Source organism: Ictalurus punctatus, chromosome 21, assembly GCF_001660625.3.
Source record: "Ictalurus punctatus breed USDA103 chromosome 21, Coco_2.0, whole genome shotgun sequence".
Classification (NCBI taxonomy): domain Eukaryota; kingdom Metazoa; phylum Chordata; class Actinopteri; order Siluriformes; family Ictaluridae; genus Ictalurus; species Ictalurus punctatus.
This window is the reverse complement of record NC_030436.2, coordinates 1552949-1578946: the sequence shown is the minus strand read 5'-3', so window position 1 is coordinate 1578946 and position 25998 is coordinate 1552949. Positions and strand designations below refer to the sequence as shown.

The 25998-nt window shown below is 41.0% G+C and overlaps 1 protein-coding gene across 5 annotated transcripts in view; it reads left to right on the top strand.

The window, feature by feature from the left end:
* The window catches only part of iqsec1b (IQ motif and Sec7 domain ArfGEF 1b), a 216079-nt gene that overhangs the window by 16524 nt on the left and 173557 nt on the right, over window positions 1-25998 (top strand). The window lies entirely within an intron of this gene.

Sequence of the window (25998 nt, the reverse complement as noted above, 5' to 3'; positions counted from 1 at the left end):
TAAAAGCCACAGCGTAACAACCAGTAACTTTAAGGTATACATAAGTATCTGACAAAAGTGAGTACACCGCTTAAATTTTTGTAAATATTTGATGATATCTTTTCATGTGACAACACTGAAGAAATGACACTTTGCTACAATGTAAAGTAGTGAGTGTACAGCTGGTGTAACAGTGTAAATTTGCTGTCCCCTCAAAATAACTCAACACACAGCCATTAATGTCTAAACCGCTGGCAACAAAAGTGAGTACACCCCTAAGTGAAAATGTCCAAATTGGGCCCAAAGTGTCAATATTTTGTGTGGCCACCATTATTTTCCAGCACTGCCTTAACCCTCTTGGGCATGGAGTTCACCAGAGCTTCACAGGTTGCCACTGGAGTCCTCTTCCACTCCTCCATGATGACATCACGGAGCTGGGGGATGTTAGAGACCTTGTGCTCCTTCACCTTCCGTTTGAGGATGCTCCACAGATGCTCAATAGGGTTTAGGTCTGGAGACATGCTTGGCCAGTCCATCAGCTTCACCCTCAGCTTCTTTAGCAAGGCAGTAGTCATCTTGGAGGTGTGTTTGGGGTCGTTATCATGCTGGAATACTGCATACTGATCATGCTCTGCTTCAGTAAGTCACAGTACATGTTGGAATTCATGGTTCCCTCAATGAACTGTAGCTCCCCAGTGCCGGCAGCACTCATGCAGCCCCAGACCATGACACTCCCACCACCATGCTTGACTGTAGGCAAGACACACTTGTCTTTGTACTCCTCACCTGGTAGCCGCCACACACGCTTGACACCGTCTGAACCAAATAAGTTTATCTTGGTCTCATCAGACCACAGGACATGGTTCCAGTAATCCATGTCCTTAGTCTGCTCGTCTTCAGCAAACTGTTTGCGGGCTTTCTTGTGCATCATCTTTAGAAGAGGCTTCCTTCTGGGACGACAGCCATGCAGACCAGTTTGATGCAGTGTGCGGCGTATGGTCTGAGCACTGACAGGCTGACCCCCCACCCCTTCAACCTCTGCAGCAATGCTGGCAGCACTCATACGTCTATTTCCCAAACACAACCTCTGGATATGACGCTGAGCACGTGCACTCGACTTCTTTGGTCGACCATGGCGAGGCCTGTTCTGAGTGGAACCTGTCCTGTTAAACCGCTGTATGGTCTTGGCCACCGTGCTGCAGCTCAGTGTCAGGGTCTTGGCAATCGTATTATAGCCTAGGCCATCTTTATGTAGAGCAACAATTCTTTTTTTCAGATCCTCAGAGAGTTCTTTGCCATGAGGTGCCATGTTGAACTTCCAGTGACCAGTATGAGGGAGTGTGAGAGCGATGACACCAAATTTAACATACCTGCTCCCCATTCACACCTGAGACCTTGTAACACTAACAAGTCACATGACACCGGGGAGGGAAAATGTCTAACTGGGCCCAATTTGGACATTTTCACTTTGGGGTGTACTCACTTTTGTTGCCAGTGGTTTAGACATTAATGTCTGTGTGTTGAGTTATTTTGAGGGGACGGCAAATTTACACTGTTACACAAGCTGTACACTCACTACTTTACATTGTAGCAAAGTGTCATTTCTTCAGTGTTGTCACATGAAAAGATATCATCAAATATTTACAAAAATGTGAGGGGTGTACTCACTTTTGTGAGATACTATATTCCCATGTATGGTATAAAATGCATTGCTCTTCCATGACTTGCACTAACTAATTGCCACTGGTTATTGCACTAGTGATTTTACATAATTGACTGACTGAACCTGCAGCTGATGTGCTTTGATTGGTCACTAAAATCCAGGAGCATGCCCCAGACCTGACGGAGAAACACCTTTATTGGATTTTGTCTATAGAAAGTCCAGTAAGAAGCAGAGCTTTTCACATGCTGTTATAGCAGATGCTTATTGGAATTTGAGGAGCAGGTCATGAGAGCTCTCTTAGCTCTGAGGAGAGATGAGATGAGGATATCACCACTGGATTTGGTGGACTGAATCATTTTTGGTGACATTATTTCTACCAAGGAGTCATTATGATTGTTAGTAATGAAGATTTTCAATTTCATTGGTTAATGAAACTGTCTTTATGACTGGCAATTTATTTTAATTGATAATTCATTTATATCCTGCAGTGGATATTTAATGAAGCTAAACATGAGGGGTTTTTATATTCAAATCTATGAGGATCAAAAATGATGTGCTGTAGCTCTCACAGGTTTTTCACAAGGTTATTTAACCCGTGTGGTATAATCTAGTGAGAGGTCAGGATGAGCTGTCCATCAATAAAGTAAACAATTTAATAAGCTGTTTAACCCTGACTTTGTCCTTCAGTCAAAGGAATGGTCTGCACTTCTATCCAAAGGAACATTAGAACCGTTTGGAAAAAGAAAACACAAAGGAAGTGTGTGGCAAAGGATTTGTTTAAATTGTAAGTAAAGATCTGTCTATATAAAAAGGTACAGTGGTGCTTGTTTTTGAACCCTTTAGAAATTTTGGACATTTCTGCATAAATATGACCTAAAGCAACATCATATTTTCACACAAGTTCTAAAAGTAGATAAAGACAACCCAATTAAACAAATGAGACAAAAAATATTATACTCTGCCATTTATAAATTAAGAAAAAACCATCCATTTTTGCATATTTTGTGCAGCAGTAACTGCAACTAAACGTTTGGGGTAACTCTTGATCCGTCCTGCGCGTCGGCTTGGAGGAGTTTCAGCCCGTTCCTCAGTACAGAACAGCTTCAGCTCTGGGATGTTGGTGTGTTTCCTCACATGAACTGCTCGCTTCAGGTTCTTCCACATTATTTCTACTGGATTAAGATCAGGACTTTGACTCGGCCGTTCCAAAACATTCACTTTATTCTTCTTTAACTGTTCTCTGGTAGAACGACTCGTGTGTTTAGGGTTATTGTCTTACTGCACGACCCACTTTCTCTTTAGATTCAGTTCATTGACGGATGTTTTGACATTCTCCTTTAGAATTCGCTGGTATAATTCAGAATTCATTGTTCCATCAATGATGGAAAGCCTTCCTGGCACAGATACAGCAAAACATGACACTACCACCACCATGTTTCACGGGTGGCATAAGGTTCTTATGCTGGAATGCAGTGTTTTCCTTTCTCCAAATATAACGCTTCTCATTTAAACCAAAAACTTCTATTTTGGTCTCATCCATCCACAAAACATTTTTCCATTAGCCTTCTGGCTCGTCCACGTGATCTTTAGCGAACTGCAGCAATGTTCTTTTGTTCATGCAGACGTGCAGCAATGTTCTTTTTGGAGCGCTGTGGTTTTCTCCTTGCAACACTGCCATGCACACCATTGTTCCTCAGTGTTGTTCTGATGGTGGACTCATGAACATTAGCATTATCCAAAGTGAGAGAGGCTGTTATTTGCTTAGAAGTTACCCTGGATTCCATTGTGACCTCGTGGAATATTACACGTCTTGCTCTTGGAGTGATCTTCGTTGGTCTCCACTCCTGGGGAGCGTAACACTGGTCTTAAATTTCCTCCGTTTGTACACGGTCTGTCTGAATGTGGATCGGTGGAGTCCAAAATCTTTAGAGTTGGTTTTTCCAGCCTGATGAGCAACAACAACTCTTTTCTGAGGTCCTCAGAAATCTCCTTTGTTTATGCCATGGACTTCCCAAACACGTGTTGTGAAGATCAGACTCTGATCAATCCCTGTTCTTTTAAATAAGACAGGGTGTTCACTCTCATCTGATCGTCATCCCATTGATTGAAAACACCTGACTCTCTAATTTCACCTTCAAATTAAACTGCTAATCCTAGAGGTTCACATACTTTTCTCACAGGTATGTAATATTGGATCATTTTCCTCAATAAATAAATGACCAAGTATAATATTTTTGCCTCATTTGTTTAATTGGGTCCTCTATCTACTTTAATTACTTGTGTAAAAATGTTTATATATATATATATATATACATACATACATATATATATAAAATAAATAAAAAAAATTTTTTTGTTTGTTTTTTTTTAGGCCATATTTATGGTGTGTGTGTATATACTTTTAAGCACCACTGTAACTGTTCATGCATTATTTTCTGTTTGTGAATTTTGATTACAGATGCAAATGGAAATAATAAAGTGTAACAATGATTGATTTGCTCTTGGAAAATAATTTCAGTTGTGGTCTATGAACCATTTATGAGATTGTTATCCAGATTAAGGCCAGATTATCCTTATATGGGATTGGACAAGTGCCCTGGGTCACCTGGGGTCACCAAATGATTAAGATAACAACTAGAGCTTTAAAATATGTCAAATATGTCATATATTTTTAATGGAAGATATGCAAATAGTTAATACTACATCCTCAATTCGGAAAAAGTTGGGACAGTATGACAAATGCTAATAAAAACAAAGAGGAGTGATTTGTAAATGTAGTCCATCCATCTATCTCTTTCTCCCATGCTCATAATCATTGCAGTTACAAATGGCTAATTTGAGAATGCCTTTATTAATGGGAGACTTGGTACATCAAAACCATAACATAACATGCAGACCCAATAAAACACTTCAAGGTCCTACAATGGCATGTATTTTAGTTCCCAAAGCTAAAAACCTACCTGTGTTTTCAGCATACTGAATAAATACCATTGAAAATCTAGCTAACATGCTACTGACCCTCCCACTCCACATGGTCTCGGATCTCGAAACAGAGTCCCAGTTAAACACCGTGTCACATCAAAGCAATCTTGATCTGATTGCCATCTTAAATTGCTTTTACTGTAATCCTTCTTGGTAAATGCCTAGATCACTATACCATGAGCAAAGCTCGACGTATGCTGGCGTGTCCAAAAGAACCACACATTCCCAGGTAATCTTTGTTGATTAAACGAAGACAGATAGACATCTGTTAAAGTCAGTGTGGGCCCTTCAGGTTTCATTCCAGAGAGCATGGGCCAAAACTGGCTCACTTTTTCTGGCTGTCAGTTAAGCTTAAGTGTGAGTGCCTGGTCTAGAAAATCCAGCTTTCTTCAAGACATTCGGATGAGAAAGAAACTAGTGATGGAAAATACGACCCCAATTCTTTTGACTTGTATTTAAACAAAGAATGTATAAAGATGAGGTATTTGATGTTTTAGCTAATCAACTGCATAGATCTTTGAAGGTAAATGTTTATTTTGAAATTGATGCATGCAGCACATTCCAAAAAAGTTGGGACAGGGGCAGTTTAGGACTAATAGCGATGTGAGAATTTGAAATAAGAAGGTGATGTGAAACAGGTGAGGCGATCGTCTAATCATAGTGTATAAGGAGCCTCCAAAACAGGCCTAGTGCTTCAGGAGCAATGACGGGTCGAGGCTCTGAATCTACCAACAGATGCGTCAGAGAATAATCCAACACTGAGAAAAACATTCCCCAAAGACAAATCGGTAGGATTAAAAGATTCAAGGAATCCGGTCAAATCTCAAATCGGTAAAGGGCCGAGGCCGAAAACCACTTCTGAATGCGTGTGATCTCCGATCCCTCAGACATCACTGTCTTAAAAACCGTCACGAGTCTGTAATGGAGATCCTGACATGGCTCGGGAATGCCTTCGTAAACCTTTTGTCAGTCGACACCATCGGCTCGGTCTCATCTGAGATGGACAGTAACAGTGGAATCGTGTTTTGTGGTCCGATGAGTCGACGTTTCAAATAGTTCTTGGACAAAACAGCCGTCGTGTTCTCCGGGCCAAAGAGGAAAAGGACCATCCAAGCTGTTATCAGCGTCAGGTCCAAAAGCCAGCGTCTGTCACGGTATGGGGGCGTGTCAGTTCACATGGCATGGGTAACCTGCACATCTGTGAGGGCATCATTAATGCAGAAAGATATATTTGAGCAACATATGCCTCCATCCAGAGCAGGACAGCGCCAAACCCACATTCTGCCCGGATTACAAGCGCATGGTTGCATAAGCAGAGAGTGCGGGTGCTAGCGTGGCCTGCTGCAGTCCTGACCTGTCTCCCGTTGAGAATGTGTGGCACATTACGAAGTGTAAAATAAGGCATTGAAGGCCTGATACAGTTGTGTAGCTGAAGAAATGTATAACGGATGAATGGGAGAAAATTCCACTTGCTAAACTTAACCAACTGGTGTCTTCACTCAGCGTCCAAACGCTTAAGTGTTATTAAAAGAAAAGCTGATATTACACAGATTTAAACGGTCGACTGTCCCAACTTTTTGGAGTGTGCTGCAGTCATCAGATTTGAAATGAGTGTAAATTTTCAAAAATAAATTAAAATTCACAAAGTAAAGCATCAAATAATGTGTTAAGAATGTGTTTGCAGTATAGTACAGGGTGAACTGAATTTTCAAAGAACTTGTTTTGAAACAATTTGACTTGTCAAATGTTTTTATTTATTTTTTATTTATTTATTTAGCATTTTCCATACTGTGGAATTGGGGGTGCATGTGCCCCACCCCCCAATCGAGCTCAATTCAAAATCAGCTGCAGGGTTTTGCGAAATGCAAACATAAAAAAAGAAGTAAACTATACATTCACAATATACCCGCAATCGCAAGATTTATTTGTTTGTTTGGTTTGAGGATTTAATTGACTTTGCACGCACAAAGTAAAGAAAGATGATGTTCTTCTAAAGGTACGGCTTGTTCACGGTTCTTTCCGGACTGCTCTGCGATATACACGTGACGCTGTTGTCGATTTTGATATTTGTGGAACGGTTTTCTCTTTTAGCTGGCTGCTCCGTTAGTGATGCTTGTATAGTCGGCGTATGTTTCGCTGCGTGTGTTTATTTATTTATTTTTAATGGTTTTGCATGTAGTCCTAGTACAGATGATGGAATTAATGATATTTAGCATGACGTTTGCATTGGCATGTGAGTTGCATTCAGATTTAAGTATCGGTAAGGGCTAGGATGCCATTTGTAGGCTCATGTCTGTGTATGGTGTCAGGCGTCAGGCTTTTTGATTGGGTTTGACATTTTTCTGCAGTACGTGTAGTGAGCCTGTACTTGAGCTATAAGTACATGTAAATCTGTGGTCTCTATAGGCATAATAAATTTCTCTTTTATCCGTGTAAAGAGGGAGGAGCCAGGGCACGTCAAGTGTGATCACCCTACAGACTTCATATAAATCCATAATGAACTTTTTCACACTATCTGTTGTGACCCAGATGAGGACGGGTTCCCTTCTGAGTCGGGTTCCTCTAAAGGTTTCTTCCTCTTAAAACATCTTAGGGAGTTTTTCCTCGCCACCGTCGCCACTCAGTGGCTTGCTCAGTTGGGATAAATTCGCACCTTTAATATCTGTACACCATGTTGATATTTCTGTAAAGCTGCTTTGAGACAATGTCTATTGTAAAAAGCGCTATACAGATAAAATTGAATTGAATTGAATTGAATCACCCTAGCGTTTACCACGCTGTGTTTAAAGTAGATGCTCTACTTCTGCACTTCTGACTTTGTTTATTTCAGATTTATGTATATATAGCGCTCTGAACAATGGGCATCGTTAACGGATGTTACAAAGCAGCTTTACAGAAATCCGTATATGGGTTTCATATTTTAGATTTGGTTATGATGTATGATCGCACATGGACGCCCTAAAAACTCTTCTTCACAGTCTGCTCACTCTTACTACTGATTAGTAATGACCTGGTGATGCCAAGAAGAGGTTCCCTTTTGAGTCTGGTTCCTCTCAAGATTTCTTCATGTTGTCTCAGTGAGATTTTCTTCCCCACTGTCACCTCTGGCTTGCTCCTTAGGGATCTAAATAAAGGATTTCTGTTAAGCCGCTTTGTGACGACGTCAAAAGTGCTACACAAATAACGTCGGATCGACTCGAACGGATGACCTTTCTTTGATCTGTGCACAGATACAACCATTGTTGTACTGTATGACTCGTGTCCAGTTTGAAGCATATCCCCCCTTGGACATAATTTGTTTTTAGCACAAAGCTTTTTTCGGTTAGATTGTAAACCAAACCCGTGTATTTCCATCAGTTCCCGCGGTACTGCAATCATGCACCATTTTATTTTTCAGCGCTGGCTCATTTTAAATGAGTTTTTTTTTGATTAGATGAAAGCCTTATAAGATAGGCATTGATGCACACTATAGACCATGTACATGCTGCCAACCAGTCATTATTTGAGCATGTGCAACGCCCCATGGTGCTGCCTTTTCCAAGGTAATGGATGTATCCATTATCATCTCGTTTGTTTTTTTTTTTTCCTTTTTCGCCATTAAGTTGTGATGCGTTTGTTTTAAATAAATTTATTTTGCGGTTGGGCACTGACTTGGATCATGTGGTTTTTTTTTTTTTTGGTTTTTTTTTAAATGATGCCTTTTGAGAGTTAAAGCACTTCCACTGTTGGATGTTCTGAATCACACTTCACAGAGAGACAAAAGTGGTTCATATTTTTACTTGGAGGCATAATCCCTCATGCAGTTGTTTCCGTGTGGTTAATCTCCCTTAAGGGCGGCTGTTTGGTTGATGCATTAGTGTTTTCCAGAGATTAAAACGTGCCGCACCACAGACTTTTTAAGTGACTGTGATATTTTTCTCAGTCACATGCAGCTTGAGAAACAAACAGGAGCTATTGTGGGAACAAAGTGAATTCTCAGTGTGTTAATCCGTGATTTTGATTCTAGTGATCCCCAGTCAAGGTATAAATTTCGCCGTCTCTGGAGCTGTGCGTAATAAATGGAGTCAAGTCCAAAAATTTGTGTTCCAACAATTGTTTTTTTTGTTCTCTCTTCTTCCACTTGCTTATATTGTATTTTGTTTTGGCTCCTTATTAGGTTTGTCCGTCCGATATTGATTTTTCCCTGCTTGTGATTAAAAAAAATTGAGATAAAAGCTTTCACTGCCCAGAACCAACACCTTAAATGAGACAGAAAAATGAGCATTTCCAGCATTTAACGTTTAAATAAAGTAAGGGAGCGCGTAATATTGCAGTGCCCTCCACTAATATTGGCACCCTTGGTAAATATGTGCAAAGAAGGCTGTGAAAAATTGTCTTTACTGTTTAATGTTTTGATCTTTTGTTCAGAAAATTCATTAAAAAAAAAAACTCTGCCCTCATGGATCTCAAACGATTACAAACAAACAAAAAAATCTTTTGTTAAAGATAGGTGTGCAACAATTATTGGCATCCCCTTGAATTCGTGTGAGAGAAATATATTTGAAGTGTATACAAATCGATATTTTACCTTTTTGTTAGAACACCTGTGTGACTAGGAATAGGAAATTGCTCAACCATGACTTCCTGTTTCACAGGGGTATAAATATGATGTAACACATCAGGCCAAATTCCCTTAGTAATTCATGACGATGGGTAAGAGCGAGGAATATAGCTCCACAAAATGGGAAGGGGCTATTAGAAAATGGCACAAGCATTGAAAATGCCCATTTCCACCATCAGTAATAATTAAGGAGTTATTAATTTAGAAGTTACACAGCCTTCTTTGCTCATATTTACCAAGAGTGCCAATATTAGTGGAGGGCTCTGTATCAACTGTGCATTCAGGAACTGCTTGCTGGCAATCATGAAACTCAGCTGGATGATTGATTTTTAGGTGATTCTGCAATAATGTGCAGTACAGAGCAAAAATAAATAAATAAAAAAAGCGGCCAATAACGATGCATTTTCAGTATCATCCTTTAACAGATTGCTCGTCTAATGTCCACATGGCTGACATTTTCACTGTTGATGTTGCTGTTTTTTTAAAGTGTTTGAAAGCATCTGAAAAACATCATTGTCGGCTTATTTAATCTTTTTTAGGTCAGGATTTTTGTTCTTCTTTTCCTCTCGCAGCCAAAAAAACAAAACAAAATGAAAGATCACATTGAAGCATTCCAGGCATTTTTATTTTTTCCCCTGCTCCTTTTGAAGTGACTCTCTGCAGAAATCAAATTAAAGTATGTGTCCTCAAAATGAATGGTCATTTCCGAGTCATCTAGGATATGTCTATATGAGCTTTGCACGTTTTTGATTTCGGCGTTTTCTTCTATTTATCAAGGCCAGGAATGCATTCAGTACATCTCCAACAGCAGATGAAGAATGTTGTTGGACAGTAATTTATTTATTTTTCCCTGTATTTGGTCTTATGGTCCTGTTAGTACATATAATTTCACTGTAAATGCAGATTTCTGACTTGAACAGGTTCTCGTCAAACATTTGCTTATATCTTGCTCCATCCATGGTGCCTCCGATGCCGACAAGCTTTCCACATCCTCCTGGGCTGGATTGGATGTGCACCAAATAGTATGCTTTAGCTTTAGACCAGATTGCTCAAATTTACTCATCATACCACAAAATCATTTTTCCAGAAGCCGTCGAATTTTCTGATCTGGCCTTCCTCAGAAGCGGCTTCCTTCTGGACACTCTCCCATTGACGCTGGATCCGTTGAGGTCTGCAGAGGTTCTTCTGTTTCAACCAGTCAACTCTGTAACCCCTTCAGTGTTGTAGATGGTCTCTTGGACACCTCTGACAGTTGTCCTTCTTGGCCCGGCACTCAGTTTGGCCTGATCTTGGTAGAGTCTGGGTCGTGCCATATTTTTTTTTTTCTCCACTTTGTTATAATGGGTTTCACTGTGCTCCTAGGAATTTAAGCGTTGCCGATGTTTTAATATCCTTCTCCATCTTTTTTACCTCCCAACACTCTCGAAGGTTCCTGGGCAGTTCTGTGGTCTTCATGACATGAGAGATCTCCCAAAGTCTCGAGCATTTTATTGGACAAAGCTTTTTAACATATTTAGTTCGAGCTAGGGCTGCAACTAACAATTATTTTGATAATCGATTAATCTGTCAATTATTTCTTCAATTAATAGATTAAAATGCCAATTTTTATTTTAAAAGAAAGGGGGTTGAATGCTTATCAATTATGCAGTTTTAGCCTTTTTATTTATTTATTTATTTATTTATTTATTTATTTATTTATTTATTTAAAATATGTCTTAAAATTTTATTTCTCTAGGGAGACGCTTCAAAACGAGGAGAAAAGTACTCTATATTCCAACGTACCTAGATGTAATGTTGCAATACAGCAAAACGGAGAAATCATGGGGGGTGAGGGCACTGGAGGCACTGTACATCTCTAATATTAGCCACGTCTGACGCGCATTGATGAATTTAATTCCATATTAATGAACTCCAATATCGAGGCACGGTGTGAGTCCAGCCAAGAGCATGTGAGATGGGGGATCGGTTGGGGTTTCCAGGCGCCATTAGTTATTATCAGACAGTTAAGCTCTGTATTGCCAGAGCTCTTAATACAGTATAATCACAGCCCAATCGCTGAATATTGTGGCAGTGTGAAATCATGTACAGACGTCTTATTGTACTTACTGATGATTTGTTTAAGCTCTTGTGTCTCTTGTATATTCTAGTTACATATAATCAATAATCCTGAATTATTTTAATATACATATGTATTGGATACGGAAGCCATAAGCAGCCATGCGTTATCATTTTTTTATTTCTTTTTTGTCTTCTAATGATATGAACAGAATTTAGGGGCGCACGGTGGATTAGCGGTTAGCGTTCGCCTCACACCTCCAGGGTCGGGGGTTCGATTCCCACCGTGGTCCTGTGTGTGCAGAGTTTGCATGTTCTCCCCGTGCTGCGGGGGTTTCCTCCGGGTACTCCGGTTTCCTCCCCCAGTCCAAACACATGCATGGTAGTCTGATTGGCGTGTCTGTAGTGTATGAATGGGTGTGTGAGTGTGTGTGTATGTGATTGTGCCCTGTGATGGACTGGCACCCTGTCCAGGGTGTACCCCGCCTTGTGCCCCATGCTCCCTGGGATAGGCTCCAGGTTCCCCGTGACCCTGAAAAGGATAAGCGGTATAGAAGATGGATGGATGAACAGAATTTTTCTCGTGATCAAGACTCGACTTTTCTGTGTACTCGACATAGTGTGTTTTTTATTTTACCTGGAGGCAGCAAAAGCTCAGCGCAATCCCGCAGTATCATGGATGAACAGATACATTTTTTTACTTTTTACTGATCAGGGACTCACTCGAGCGGAAACTGCTCTGTTTGTTAGTGATTGCCAACTTCCACTTCAGTGTGCGACACTTGAAGGGGACGGCCCTCTCTCTTAATGCGGAGATGAAATCCATCTCTACAGCAGGCGGTTATTACGTTTACGGTGGCGATGGCGACGATGCAACACCTGATTCCGTTCACGGGGTGCAAGGTTTTCTCGTGATGCGACCACGCCGTCGGAAAACAGCTTTTTGTTACGTTGAGAAACATGAGAAAGTAAAAATAAATAAATGATGCGTGGCTGCTTACGCACGGCTTCCGTACTTGGCATGCTGTGCAAGTGATAAATAAACTCGACTTGATTGACTGTTTGTGGCTCATCACAGCTCCAGTCAAGTGCTTGCTGTTATTGTAAACCTTTTCACTAGCTCATTCATGTAATAGCACATGTTTGAGCTATATACCGCGCTGGCTTTGGCCCAACCCTGAATGCTTCATTCCAGCCTGCTACACTGGATTTAGTAGCATTACGTGAACCAATCCATCAGTAATGTTGTCCAAGGCATTTAGTAAATATCGGCAATCACAGTGTAGTAAGAAGAATGGGAAGCGGTTGTCTTTTTTTTTCATGGGGGAGTCCTTTTATTTATAACCTATCAATCAACTTGACATCTGCAGTACTGTTGCTCTGTGACGTCTCTTGTATGTGTTGTATTGCTATGTTGCACGTCGTGAGAGTGAGTAATTTGATTTTGCAGTGAGATATTGTGCACGCCGCTGAGGAAACAGTCATAATGGCCTGGGATTTAATGCGACTGATTTTTATAGATTGTCAGTTATATAAACGTCATTCACGTGAATCATCGTCTTTGAGTTTCCAGTGTTTCACATTGCACGCTTGGACCTCTGTTAGCTGAGCGTTTGCTGATGGTGTTCCAGCTTTCTTTCCCGTGTGTTTTTTTTTTTTGGGTAATAAACAGGCTCCTGCTGTCCGAAAGAAGCTCTTGCACACTACATCCTCCGAGTTCTCAATGACATTTTGATTTGAGCACAGTTTCGTCTCCTGTGACCAGTGCGTCAAAATCCCGTGAAAGGGGTACCTGCAGCTCGCTCCCAATCTCTGCATTCAATTTGGCCCCATTACTCCTGGAAGTGGCTGACACGAGCAAGGCTGTGTGCTGAGAGGGGCCAGGGAGATTAAATCCAGCACTTATGTGTGTTCGCTAAATCACAGCCTGAGGATGGAGAGATTAGTCCCTCGTCACAGAGCGCTTTCACACACATGCTGTTGCTCTCTTAAACACTCTCAGGTGCCTTAACCAGGTGACAGGCTCCAAAACAGCTAGTATCCTGAACTGTTTTTATTTCAGAATCCTCTGTTTTGAAAAATCGTGATATGAGATTGAAATCCATTCGAATATCGAATCAATTCCGTTTTTATTTGTATAGCGCTTTTAACAATGGACATCGTCCTAAAGCAGCTTTGCAGAAATATATCAATTCAGAATATAGATTTTAAATGTATGAATTTGTCCCGAATGAACCAGCCAGGGCGACGGGGGTGAGGGAAAAACTCCCTGAGACGATATGAGGAAGAAACCTTAAGAGGAACCGGACTCAAAACCGTCCTCATCTGGGTAACACCGGCTAGTGCGATTATAAATAAATACACCCCTTCTATAAATGTTCTTATACTACGTGGTCAAATAGTGCAAATGTGTAATCAGGGAAATTCATTACAGTTTTTACAGGAAGTCTGTTTTGTTGAACTTCTCCACTGTTCGCTGATGGAGACTTGAGTGCAGAACTCTGTGGTAATTGCAGTGCTGAGTCATCATGGCGTAACTGTTCATATGAACTGAGGTCCAAAGTCATCTTTATGGTTTTACGTGATACCGTCCTCAGTAATCTCAGTGATGTTTACGCTGCACCGTGTTCCTCAGCAGCAGCATGTGACTTCCAACTGATGAAAACTCCAAGCAGAAGTAGGGCATCAGGATAGATCAGGCAGATCCGGAGAGCAGAAGGGGTCAGGATCACTGGTATCTCAGGAGTATCCTGTGTAGCTCGACAGAAAGAGAGAGGGAAAGCGAGGGAGAGATTATTAGGTATGCTTATTGTCCCGTAATGGTCAAGGACAATGTACCTTGTGTGAGTGCACGCAGGGACTTGCTATGACGGCGTAACTAAAAGGGAGAGCCAGAAGGTAACGCGGACATGAAGGCTCCCTGGGACATAAGACAGCCAGACACTCCACCATCAAATGTCCTCCTGCCATGTCATGGATCATGTTATCGGCCATGTAATAGACCATGCCAGATAATGATTGCTAGTTTTCACAACATTTCTGCTTCTATACATATTGTCACACATCGTTGCTGTGTGTATAGGTGTTGTACATGTACGAGGATGGCACTGATGTGTTTTTCATCTGGATTTAAAAGCTACACTGCTTAAAAACAGCATCGTATTACGTTTATCTGGAACGAATGGACTTCTTTTTCTGTAGCTAAGGTGAACGTAAGTAGCCGACGTGTTTACATTTATGACGCCAGTGTGTCAGTGCAGCGGCTATTCTGAGTCTATTGTTCAAATTCTATTCTACTGTCCAGATTCTATTTCTTGCTCTGTACTTTGTTGTCCATTTTGCACAGCCACTTTTTCTAAATTCTTGCACCTGGGAGTTGGAATCCTGCCTCGGTCCTGCATGCGCAGAGTTTTCATGTTCTCCCCGTGCTTTGGGCGTTTCCTCTGGGTACTCCGGTTTCCTTCCCCAGTCCAAAGACATGCGTTGTAGGCTGATTTACATCTCTAAATGGTCTGTAGTGTGTGAATGAGTGTGTGTGCCCTGCGATGGGTTGGCAACTTGTTCAGAGTGCACCATGACTCGGAGAATGCTTGTACTTGTTTACGGCTAGAATGACAAGAACACTCTGATCTCATATCTAATCTAGCAATTTGATCATAATTAACACATAATATTACTTTAACATCACTTACTTTGAATATAGTGCTGGCCCGATCAAACTGGCCAGAACAAAAAAAAAGACTTTTCTATTGTATAAAATGCTTTTTGGTTTTTTTTTTGTTTTTAAATTTTTTTTTATAAATACAATAACAAACTACTGAATGTCTCCCCCTCATTTTCAGTGCTCTATCATTTATTTTTGTAGATATTAAAGTATCTGCGGGTTTGTTTTTGTTTTGCAATTTCTTAGTCATCGATACATTGTGATGCAATCTATGGTGTAACATAACATAGAAATGTATGCTAATATTTCTTTCTGTCACCTAAACAACCACACAGTAATGTTACCACGAAAGCAGTAGATAATTGCAGCCAGTAACGTGAGAGTAGATAAATACAGCCATTAAACACTACATTTTCCAAATATTTATGAAAAATGATGTAGCCTAAAAGTTCAAAAAAATATATAATTTGACAGAATTATTCACTTTACAAACTGATAAAGCAGTCCTTGGTTACGGTTTTCAGAATTTTATTCAAATGCTCATTGAAAATGCTAATTCAAACATGTACTTGCAGTTGCATTTCACTTATGGACGAGCATAATTTGGGTCAAAATACCAATTCCAAAATGTTCATGTGCATTTGTAGTGTTTAAATTGGTATGATTCTGTCTCGTTTATATTTATATATAAGTAATATATTAGTGTGTGTATGTGTGTGACGGCAGTCATAGTGCGCCAGAACGCCGCTACACACCACACACTGGCTATTACTGGAGAGGAGAGTGATGTAGCCAACTCTGGGATGGCGATTATCAGGGGGGCATGATGGATAAGGGTCAATGCGGGAATTTCGCCGGGGTTACACCCATACTCTTTCACGAGAAGTGTGCCGGGATTTTTAATGACCACAGAGAGTCAGAATATTACAAAATATTGTTATGATAAGTTGTGTAGTCGCAAACATGACCATGTTCTTTAGTAAGTAAGTTTGACACGTAAAGGCATACCTGTTTCAAATGTTGAAATGTAATCAAGAAATTGTACATGACAAAAGCAACTCTATGGATTTTTCTCTGATACAGCCTTATAAGAGGCAGCAATATCATCAGATCATAACAATCCTTTTTACCTTTGCTGTGTACACACGCGTATAGTTGTTTGGAAGATGTGCTGCTTGTGTTTGAACAGTCTGTTGATGGCTTTCTCTTTCATTCCAGCCTGTTGTCCTGGATAGCTTTAATGCACTATGGAGAGTAATGGGGAGAGAGAGATGGAGAGAGTGCTGCATTAATTGTGGAGAAAATTAGGATTTCTGTCTACAAAGCCTTTTTGCTTGCTAACATGCTTGTGCGCTTGGCAAATCTTTTACACTTAATTCTTTTATAAAATGCCCACAGAATTTCAATTTCAGATTGTAATGTGTTCTTATTACTGCACTATTGTGTTTTCATCACCAAGAGCAAAACTGGAAATGATTGTATGCTGTCATGTATCAGGGAAGGAACTCTGGACTCCAGTTCCCAGCAGCCACTGCACCACACTCATCAGTCACATGACCACCTGCACCTGATTTACGTTTCAGTTAATGAGCACTCCTGTATATAGCCACTGTTCGCACTGCTTCCTTGTCTTACGTGGTCGTATTATGCTTTTGTCTATGCTGCCGTGTTTAGGTTTTGCCACAGTGTTTCGTATGTTTGTTGTAGAGTCTTTTGTATTTTGTTTATTGGTTATTAAATGTTTGAAAATCCGCGCTTGCATCCGTTCACCACTTCGTAACGTGACGGAACGTGAGACCGAATCATGGATGCAGCGGAATTTTTCAGGGTCCAGGAGTCCCGGTACACGTGGGAGCCTTTTAACTGGGCTGGAACCATCTCCCACCCTCCCTCCCCTATTGTGGATCTAGTCCAGCAAACAGAGTCAACAGAGAACATCTGTCAGCCTCCCTGCTCGTCTGAGGATGCCGCTCAGCCTTTCGGTTCAGGATGCCGCTCAGTCATCTTGGTTTGCTGAAGACGTTGGTCCGCGTCCTGACATGCCCAAGTTCTCCCCTCTGTTTGCCTGTGCCGTGCTGAACGCCGAAGTGCTTTTCTGCTCCGCTGAGGACCTCGCCCTGCTTTTCTACTTTGCTGAGAGCATCGTTCCTCCCTCTTGGAGCTTGGAGCTTCCCTCTGGCCTCATTGAGAACCTTGCTCCCCCTGCGGACCACGCGGACAGCGCCACTGTCCCTTCTAGCATCATGGGGAATGTCGCTTTCCCCTCAGGCTCTGCCTTGAGCCTTGTTCCTTCCGCTGGCCGTGCAGTGGCCATCGCTCTGCATTCAAGCTGGACCAGGGATATCATGTTAACATTTTCGCTTAACTTGGCAACTTTCTTTTCAGCTACGCCTCAGTTGATAGCCATATTGTATGGAATAAAAAGACTCCACTCGTGCATAAATCACAACCTTAATGTGTAAATCAAAACTGTGCATGTTTAACTCCTTTTAAAAAAAATCTACGATGAGAATAGATACAGATATGACATTTGTTTTGTTTGTTCAAAATGTACGACTGGTTTAGCGCAACAGTTTTACCACTGCTAGCTACGAGTACGAGTCAAAAGAACTGATAGTTGATCGTCAAAATTATGTCACCACAGTCACAGGCATTAATAGACAAGGGAAAGATAAATCGATGACACAATCGCTGTGGTGCTGAAGCTCACCTAGCAGGATGGGTGCAGGCTAATGAGCAAGGAAGCTCCCACACACAAGTCACAGGTAAGGTTTTGGGACTTAACAATGTGCATTGTTGCCGTATTTTGGGGAAATTTGGTGAGTCATAACGACAATAGCGGGAATTCTGTCGCAAGGTGTAAAAAATACGATGACCGTGCACTTTATTAAGTCCCATAAACTAATATGATTAATGACTGACAACTCTCCAAGAGGGAAGAACAAAAACCTTACAGTACCCGAGATGGTGTGTGGGACCGCCCTTGCTCAAAGAGTCTGAAGATCCCAATCTGGAGTCAAACTCTATACAGTTTCTGTAGCACCTCTACCTGAATTCTGTATGATTTTTAAACTTCATTTTAGATCTACAAACACTTGTCTGAGGAAAAAATAGGACACTGGAAACTTCAAACTAACCTCCTAAAAAGTGAATCATTTTGTCAAGAAGTTATAGCAACTATTAACAATGTACTTGAAGATGCAAACTCAGGGCTCTATGGTAACAGTTGTTTTAGAAGCACTTATTACAAAAATTTAGGAGCATGGTTGAAGTTTAGGTTTCTTTTTTATTTTTTTTTATTTTAAAGAGATGGTAACATTAATGTGCCACAATATAACGCACAATAGGCATGAGAGAACTTGAGCTGGTCAATTATGACAGGATTTAGGAACATAGTGTGAGGCATGACACATTAATTTACCTTCTGATAAACTACATTTAATATTTTCAGTTCATTGTACAGACTGTATGCAAAAAAACAACTGTTAACCTGTTCACCTTGTAAACAAATACAATACACCTCAATGTTCAGTGTTTGCAGTCTGCTCCTCTTAAATGTATTTAAAGCTAGACTATTAGACATTTTCCACTGTCATGGTTCTGGGCTGGAGTCAGTTCTCGAACCGCTCTGTGTATATTGTGTATATATCTGAATAATCTCATATAGGATGTGATTGGGTGAGTTCATTTACCCGTCAGATGCAAAGCGCTTTAGTTTAATGGTGTTCATTAGGGAAGCTCCGATCAGGATTTTTACAGCCGATACCGATCCAGATACCGATCTTTTTTTGATTAAACTTTAATCAGGAGGTCTGTCATAAACAGTTAAATGTAAGCTCTCTGCTCCTAGTCACTGTTAACTAAATTGAAATAATAGCAATGAGTAATACTGTGGGTTAATTGATAAATAAACAAGCATAAAATATTTATTTTTAAATATCTTAGTTACCTAATTAAACCTAATTAAAAGTAGACTAACACAAAAACACGAAAAAGGCTAATAGACTTCTAAGGAAATAGCAAACAAAGCTTAATGTAAATTTGATATTAAATGCAACCCATAGTAATTAAACATCATTTCATTTCTCATTTTATTTATATTTTATGTATTTATTATATCTATTTTTTTTATATTATATTATTTATTTATAATTAAGCACATTTACTGTCTTTACATTTTATTAGTTTTCTGTTTGTTTGTTTATCAGTTGTTCCTTTTAGATGGGTTCCTCCAGTACAGTGTTGCCATGTCTGCTGATAATATTGTGTTTTGGGGGGATTAAATCAAAACATGGAAACTGGAGTTTACTTTTCTAGTGATATCTGGCAACCGTGAGCTTAACTGAAGTGTCTGTTAGAGTTGGTGAAGAGAGTGAAGGAGAGCAGCAGCGTACTCCTTCTGAACAGTTGCTACGCTTGATTATATTTGATGAGGAATTATTTAATACAGAATTAAACCCACCTTGTAGCGTTAGCATTATTATTAATTTACCGCTGTCTCTACACGAGCAGGTGAAAGTTCAGGTCATTTTGCGTGATCGGTAAACGATGGCTGTTTGTGAGATCGGGAAGTTGAGAGAAGCAGATGATGTGCAGAGTTACTTGTCATCATAATGGCTTCTCTGCAGTATTTCCACTTGTTCGGTTGACTGAGGAGATGAAAAGCAGTGTGAAAGTACCTGTTGCGCGGTGTAGATGCATTTTGGACTTCCTGTAGTTTTTATTCCGGTTGTATTATACAACTCCGAGCAGGTCACTCGCACCGGTGCGAATAAACATTTATTCACCGTCGCACAAAGTACTTCAGTCGCAAATGAGACTGAAATGGTCGCATTGTAGATCCCTTAAACTTGGAGATAAATGGGAATATTTCAAATATAAGGTATGTCAGATCTCCATATCAAATGGCAAATTATGAAATATTTTTAAAAGGAAATGGAAATTATTAAATAAATAAACGGTATTTGTATTAAATCTTCATTAAGTATAAGTAACAATAAAAAAAAATAACTTATTCTCTTGCAGTCCTCTCTAGACAACATTTACATTAATAAAGCCAAAGGAGCATATACAAGCTCAAGGGCGAAGGTGATGGAGGGTGAAAAGAGCTCAGCATAGACTATATGTCTCGATTTGGAGGGAAAAAAGAGATAGTAGCGTAAAGTAAAGGCACTGCTAATTAATAAGCACGACTGTATGAATCCTGCTAAGATTTCTAACGAAATCTTCCATTTCTACAGGCCTTGTAATCTGTACTTTTTGTCTTACTCAGACATGCATGCTAACACTTTCTGTGAGTGCATGGGAATGGATCCCTACAGTGGAGGAAAGTTTTATAATTATGATTCCGACATCAGTATGGATGAAGAGGAGGAAAAAGTCATGAAACACTTATCCCTAGACAAATCCCTGGGTTCAGATAGTCTGAGTAATTTCTTTCATTTTTATGTACTTTTTTTTTTTCTTTTTTCTTTCATAAGATTCTTTTATGGCGCTTGTCTGTTGTATGGAAACAATACTATGGGTAATACTGTATACTGTAAAAGGCCATTTATATCTATAAAGTACTTTTCTAATGTTGAAAAAGAATGAATAAATGAAGAAATAAATAAATAAAATTCTTGCTCATTAGCCTGCAGCGCTGCGAAAAGCCCGCTCCCATCCCTCTAGGTGAGCTTCAGCACCACAGTGAGTGTGATCGATTTATTTTTCACTTGACTATTAATGCCTGTGACCGTGGTGACATAATTCTGACAGTCAGTTACTGTATCGCCTCTTTTGATTCGTACTCGTGGCGGTTCTTTTGGTCCGTACTTGTGGCTGTTCTTTTGGTCCGTACTCGTACTCGTGGCGGTTCTTTTGATTCGTACTCGCGGCGGTTCTTTTGGTCCGTACTCGTGGCCGTTCTTTTGGTTCGTACTCGTGGCGGTTCTTTTGGTCCGTACTCGTGGCGGTTCTTTTGGTTCGTACTCGTGGCGGTTCTTTTGGTCCGTACTCGTGGCGGTTCTTTTGGTCCGTACTCGTGGCGGTTCTTTTGGTCCGTACTCGTGGCGGTTCTTTTGGTCCGTACTCGTGGCGGTTCTTTTGGTCCGTACTCGTGGCCGTTCTTTTGGTCCGTACTCGTGGCCGTTCTTTTGGTTCGTACTCGTGGCGGTTCTTTTGGTCCGTACTCGTGGCGGTTCTTTTGGTCCGTACTCGTAGCAGTGGTAAAACTGTTTAGTGTGTGTAAACAAATAGTTTTGTAGTCATGCTCGTAAAAAACAAAGCAAATGTCGTATCTGTGTCTACTGTGATTGTACATTTGTGTTATTTTATTTATTTATTTATTTATTTTAAGAGTTACACTCGTACGGTTTCGATTTACGAATGCATGTTGTGTTGTTTTATTTTTTGTTTTTTTTTTTTTTGTTTTTTTTTTTGACAGTCTTTTTATTCTATAAATTACATCCCAAAAATGTGTAATTGTGGCACTTAGCCAAATGTTGAAACAGTAAATATCTGCAGATCATCTGTTTGCCTTCTTTCAGAAGGAAGCGCCATTGTTTCCGAAAGCTGTGCCGGCATGAGGAATCTGTTTACTTATCAGATGAACATCTGCACAGCGTCTTGAGTTTATTCATTTTCCAAAGTGATGCTATCTGAAGGCAGCTGCGTATTTCTCTTCACCGGCTGTTCCCTCAAAGACGCTGTTTTGAGCGAGACCTTTTGACGAGTGGGAAGGTTTGCAGACGTCTTTCAGATAAATATAGCCCGTGACGTCATTTAACTTAAGATGGATCGGTGGCTCGAACGCACTCGATCTATTCAGCATGTCAATCCCTCCCTTTCGCGATCAGTTACACTGCGTCATTTCCAATTAGCATCACCACTGTGTGGCGTGTTAACTGGTGCTTTTTATTAGCTCTGATTGCAACTCGGTGAGGATGATGTTTGGGCTTAATAACATAACTGGCACAAATTTACACCCCAGGTCATTATGAAGGGAACTCCTCAAATTGTTTGAGGATTTTATGGGTTGTACGTTAGAGCCGCACAGAATCCAGCACTTGGCTATAGTCAGGCTACAGTGCTCAGCAGTGAGGAGTAATCACATTATTCAATTTGTGTTGAGATCCAGGCTTGGTATCCTCACACCAGTGCAGTTTCAAAAACAAGAACCAAACAGACTGTGATTTATTTGTGTGTGTGTGTGTGTGTGTGTGTGTGTTTTAAAGTGGAAACTAAACTCCTTCACATTTCAACATCAATATGAACATTTCACCTGCGACCCCTGAAGAGGTTCCACATCTACTCCGCTATCCAGAAGATCCTTTTATACTGTCACTATACAGAGCATCTTCACAGGGAACGTCACTGCCTGGTACAGGACCTGTAGTGCTGAGGACCGCAAAGCCCCGCAGAAGGTAGTGATGGCTGCTGAATCAATCAGCAGAGGGACACTGCTGACTTGCAGGACATCCACAGCAGCAAAGATCTTCAAGCATTCCACACAACCCAATTACGGACCGTTCCTGTGCTCAGGAAAGCACATCCGCAACCAATGACGCAGGAAAAGCTTCTTCACCCAAGCCATCAGAACCCTGAACACAAAACCAGTACTCCAATTCCCAAAACACCCACAGTTACAATGATGTTTAATGGGAGTAAAATTGAACCATCACAGCTATGAGTGATAAAGGTTTCTTTGTTAGCTCCTCAAAACAAAAGAGCAAGATCTTTTCTCATCTGATATTTTTCAGCGATGTTCAACGTCCTATAAATGTGAGTGTGAAATATTGAGATGACCCGCACGAAGGCATTATTGGCAGTATTAGCATGGAAGTTGAAGCTTTGGAAGCTGACATGTTTGAGCAAAGCGCCGCTGCGTCAGTCTCGGCTAGAGAAAGAGATGAGGCAAGAGCTGATTTCCACTGGCACCGCTATCAGCAGGTAGTAAAATGGCATTGAGATAATGTACGACATGGTAAAGAAAACTCTGAATTTCATTACAAAATAAACCTTGGACGCCATTGACGGTTACGTGTTAATTATAAAGATTAATATACGCATTATTCGGGGTGGATTTTTCCTTCAAATTTGTCGTAATTGTAATTCTAGTCCGTTCTACGCTTGCCCAACTACCAATATTCCCTGGCATTCATTAACCGAAATGGAGATGTTCTGTGTCACTCCCCTCTGCAGTTCTCAACTCCCGCAGGACTTCAAAGCATAAGGGAGGGCTTCTGGTGAGAACTGCTGTATGCCAAAAGGTCAAAGGTCATGGAGATGAAGCGCCACTCCTCCGAGAGGTTCTGATTAGGCTGGGATATGAAAAGGCCTCAGCGTGTGCTCTCGATATGAGCAGCCAATTAAGCAAGACTGCTTTTGCATGGCTCTGCCACTTCGGTAATTACACCATGATTAATGAGGATCATTTAGAATTTTGTAACAGGTTAAGTAGACACAATGTGTGATGTGGCAGCTCGAGGAAAGCCTATGATTGTGGGGCAGACCTGCTGAAGACTGAAATCAGATCCCATGTGTAGAAATGGATCATTTTTCTAAAGGGCGTTGCAGAAGTATAGTGACCTAGAAATATTCAACTGTCGGTATTGGCGCACGCAGGAGCTCTAAAAATGCTCTACGTCCGTTTTCAAATAATCAGCAGAATATTCATTCAATCATTCATTCATTCATTCAGCCAATCCTCCTACGGGCATGTTTTTGGGAGGTACTGGAGAATCTGGAGGAAAGCCATGCATATACTGTCTGTGCGGAGTTCTTCCTTGTGTCTACACGGACTTCCTTCAGGTTAGGTGGCTTGACCGTTCAAATTGCCGCTAGGTGTGAATGGTGCCCTATGAAGGACTGTTCTCCCATCCAGAGTGTATCCCTGCCTCATATCTAGTGAAATTGTAATTATCCCCAGATCTACAGTGATTCTGAGTAAGATAAAGTGGTTACTGAAGATGAATCAATGAATCTACCAGGTGCATGCTCCATTTTATCCCCCCCAAAAAAACAGAAACGTCCTCTCATATTCAACCGAATTTATTTCCAGCAAGTGTAAGGACGATCCGCTGTCCTTCCTGTCTCCCTGTAGCACTGTCTTAGGCGTCTTACATTACGAACATTTTCTTGAAGTTTATTGTTCTGGACACATCTGCAGTCCTCATGCCTCCCTGCAGCAGGTCTATGGCATGTTCACGCAGGTGAGCAGGAACCCTAGACATCTTTCTTCTGGTGTTTTTCAGAGTCACTAGAAAGGTCTCTTTAGTGTCCTATTATCGTAATATGGTAAATGGTCTGCACTTATATAGCGCTTTTTGAACCTCGGCAGTTCCAAAGCGCTTTACACTGTGTCTCATTCACTCATTCTCATTCACACACACACACTCACACACCAGTGGTAGCAGAGCTACCATGCAAGGCGCTAACTTGCCATCGGGACATTTCGGCACGCGGAGTCACGTGGGCCGGGAATCGGGCCGCCAACCCTACGATCAGTGGACAACCCGCTCTACCACCTGAACCACAGCCTCCCACACTATTCTCTCTTTAGTGTCCTGGTTATTGTAACCGTGACCGTAATCGCCTACCGCCTGTAAACTGTTGTGTCTGAAGGACTGTTCCACAGGTGCATGTGCAGTAATTGTTTATGGATCGCATGAAAAACGGCGTTTAAACCCTTTCCGATAAAGGGTCTGTAAAACTTATTTGGATTTAACAAAATTATCTTTAAAATGCAGTCTCCTGAAAAAGGGATGTTTTTTTCTTTTTTTTCTTTTTTTTCTTTTTTTTTGCTGAGATCCAAAATTCAGCTCAGGTGATGGTAATGCGAGAGATGAAACAAGTCTTAAGCCTTAAACCCTCTGACGTCACTCCTTTTTATTATGTAGTTTCAATATTTTCCAAACAAGTCTAGTCAGAGCGGTATTTGGACGACTGAGGCATGCAGCCAATGACAAAGCTCGGACAAAAAAAAAAAAAAAATGCCGTGGGCAGTGAAGTACAGAGACGGAGAACAAGCTTGTGGAACTATGTGAATGCTGTCTGGTTTTTCCAGCCACATTTTCATTCACAATTTGCATTTTTACTTCCTATTCATTTTGTATGTGTAATAAAAGGCCAGCGCCATCCTACTTTTCTGTCAAGAGATATTCTTTACCTTTATGTGAGCAAAGCTCCGTCCCGGCCCTTTTATCTTGTGTCCACACTTGTCAGAGAAAGACAAGAGACTGTTCAATCCACCGACGTTTGTGTGCGATGCTGTCTGTAATTGAAACCAGTACTTTAAAAGTCATGTAGTGTTGTTTGAGAAGGCCGGTTGTTGTGTGACTGAAATCTTAAATAGATGATTTGGTGTTTGTGCTCTTGAGCAACACTCTTAGCCCTCAGCAGCCCAGCCGTGTGCTTGGACTGTGTCCTGTCTCAATCGTACACTCGCTGAACACTATATTAAGACTACCTGTACACCAACACATTCTTGCGATTAGTATCCAATCAGACAATCACGTGGCTGCAGTGCAATGCATAAAATCGTGCAGATACGGGGCAGTTCAGGTAATGTTCACATCTAACATCAGAATGGGGGGAAAAATGTGATCTCGGTGATTTTGACAGTGCATGATTGTTAGCGCCAGAAGGACTGGTTTGAATATTTCTATAAGTGCTGATCTCCTGAGAGTTTCATGCAAAACAGTCTGTAGAACTTCACGATGTTGGCGGAAGCGCCTTGTCGATCAGAGAGGTCCGTCGGTTCGAGCCGACAGAAAGGCTACGGTAACTCTGTACAATTGTTGGTGAGCAGAAAAGCATCTCGTAATGCACATGGATTTTCTACGACGGCTACCACGAACGGAACGTCGAGGCTGCAGTGAGCACGGCCTCACTAAAACTGGACTCGTAAAGACTAGAAAATCATAGCCCGGTCTGATGAATCTCGATTTCTGCTAATGCACACGGATGCTTGGGTCAGAGTTTTCCATCGGCAGCATGAATCCATGGACTCATGCCTTGTGTGAACAGCCCAGGCTGGTGGAGGTGCTGTAATGGTGTGGGGAATCTTAGTTAGAG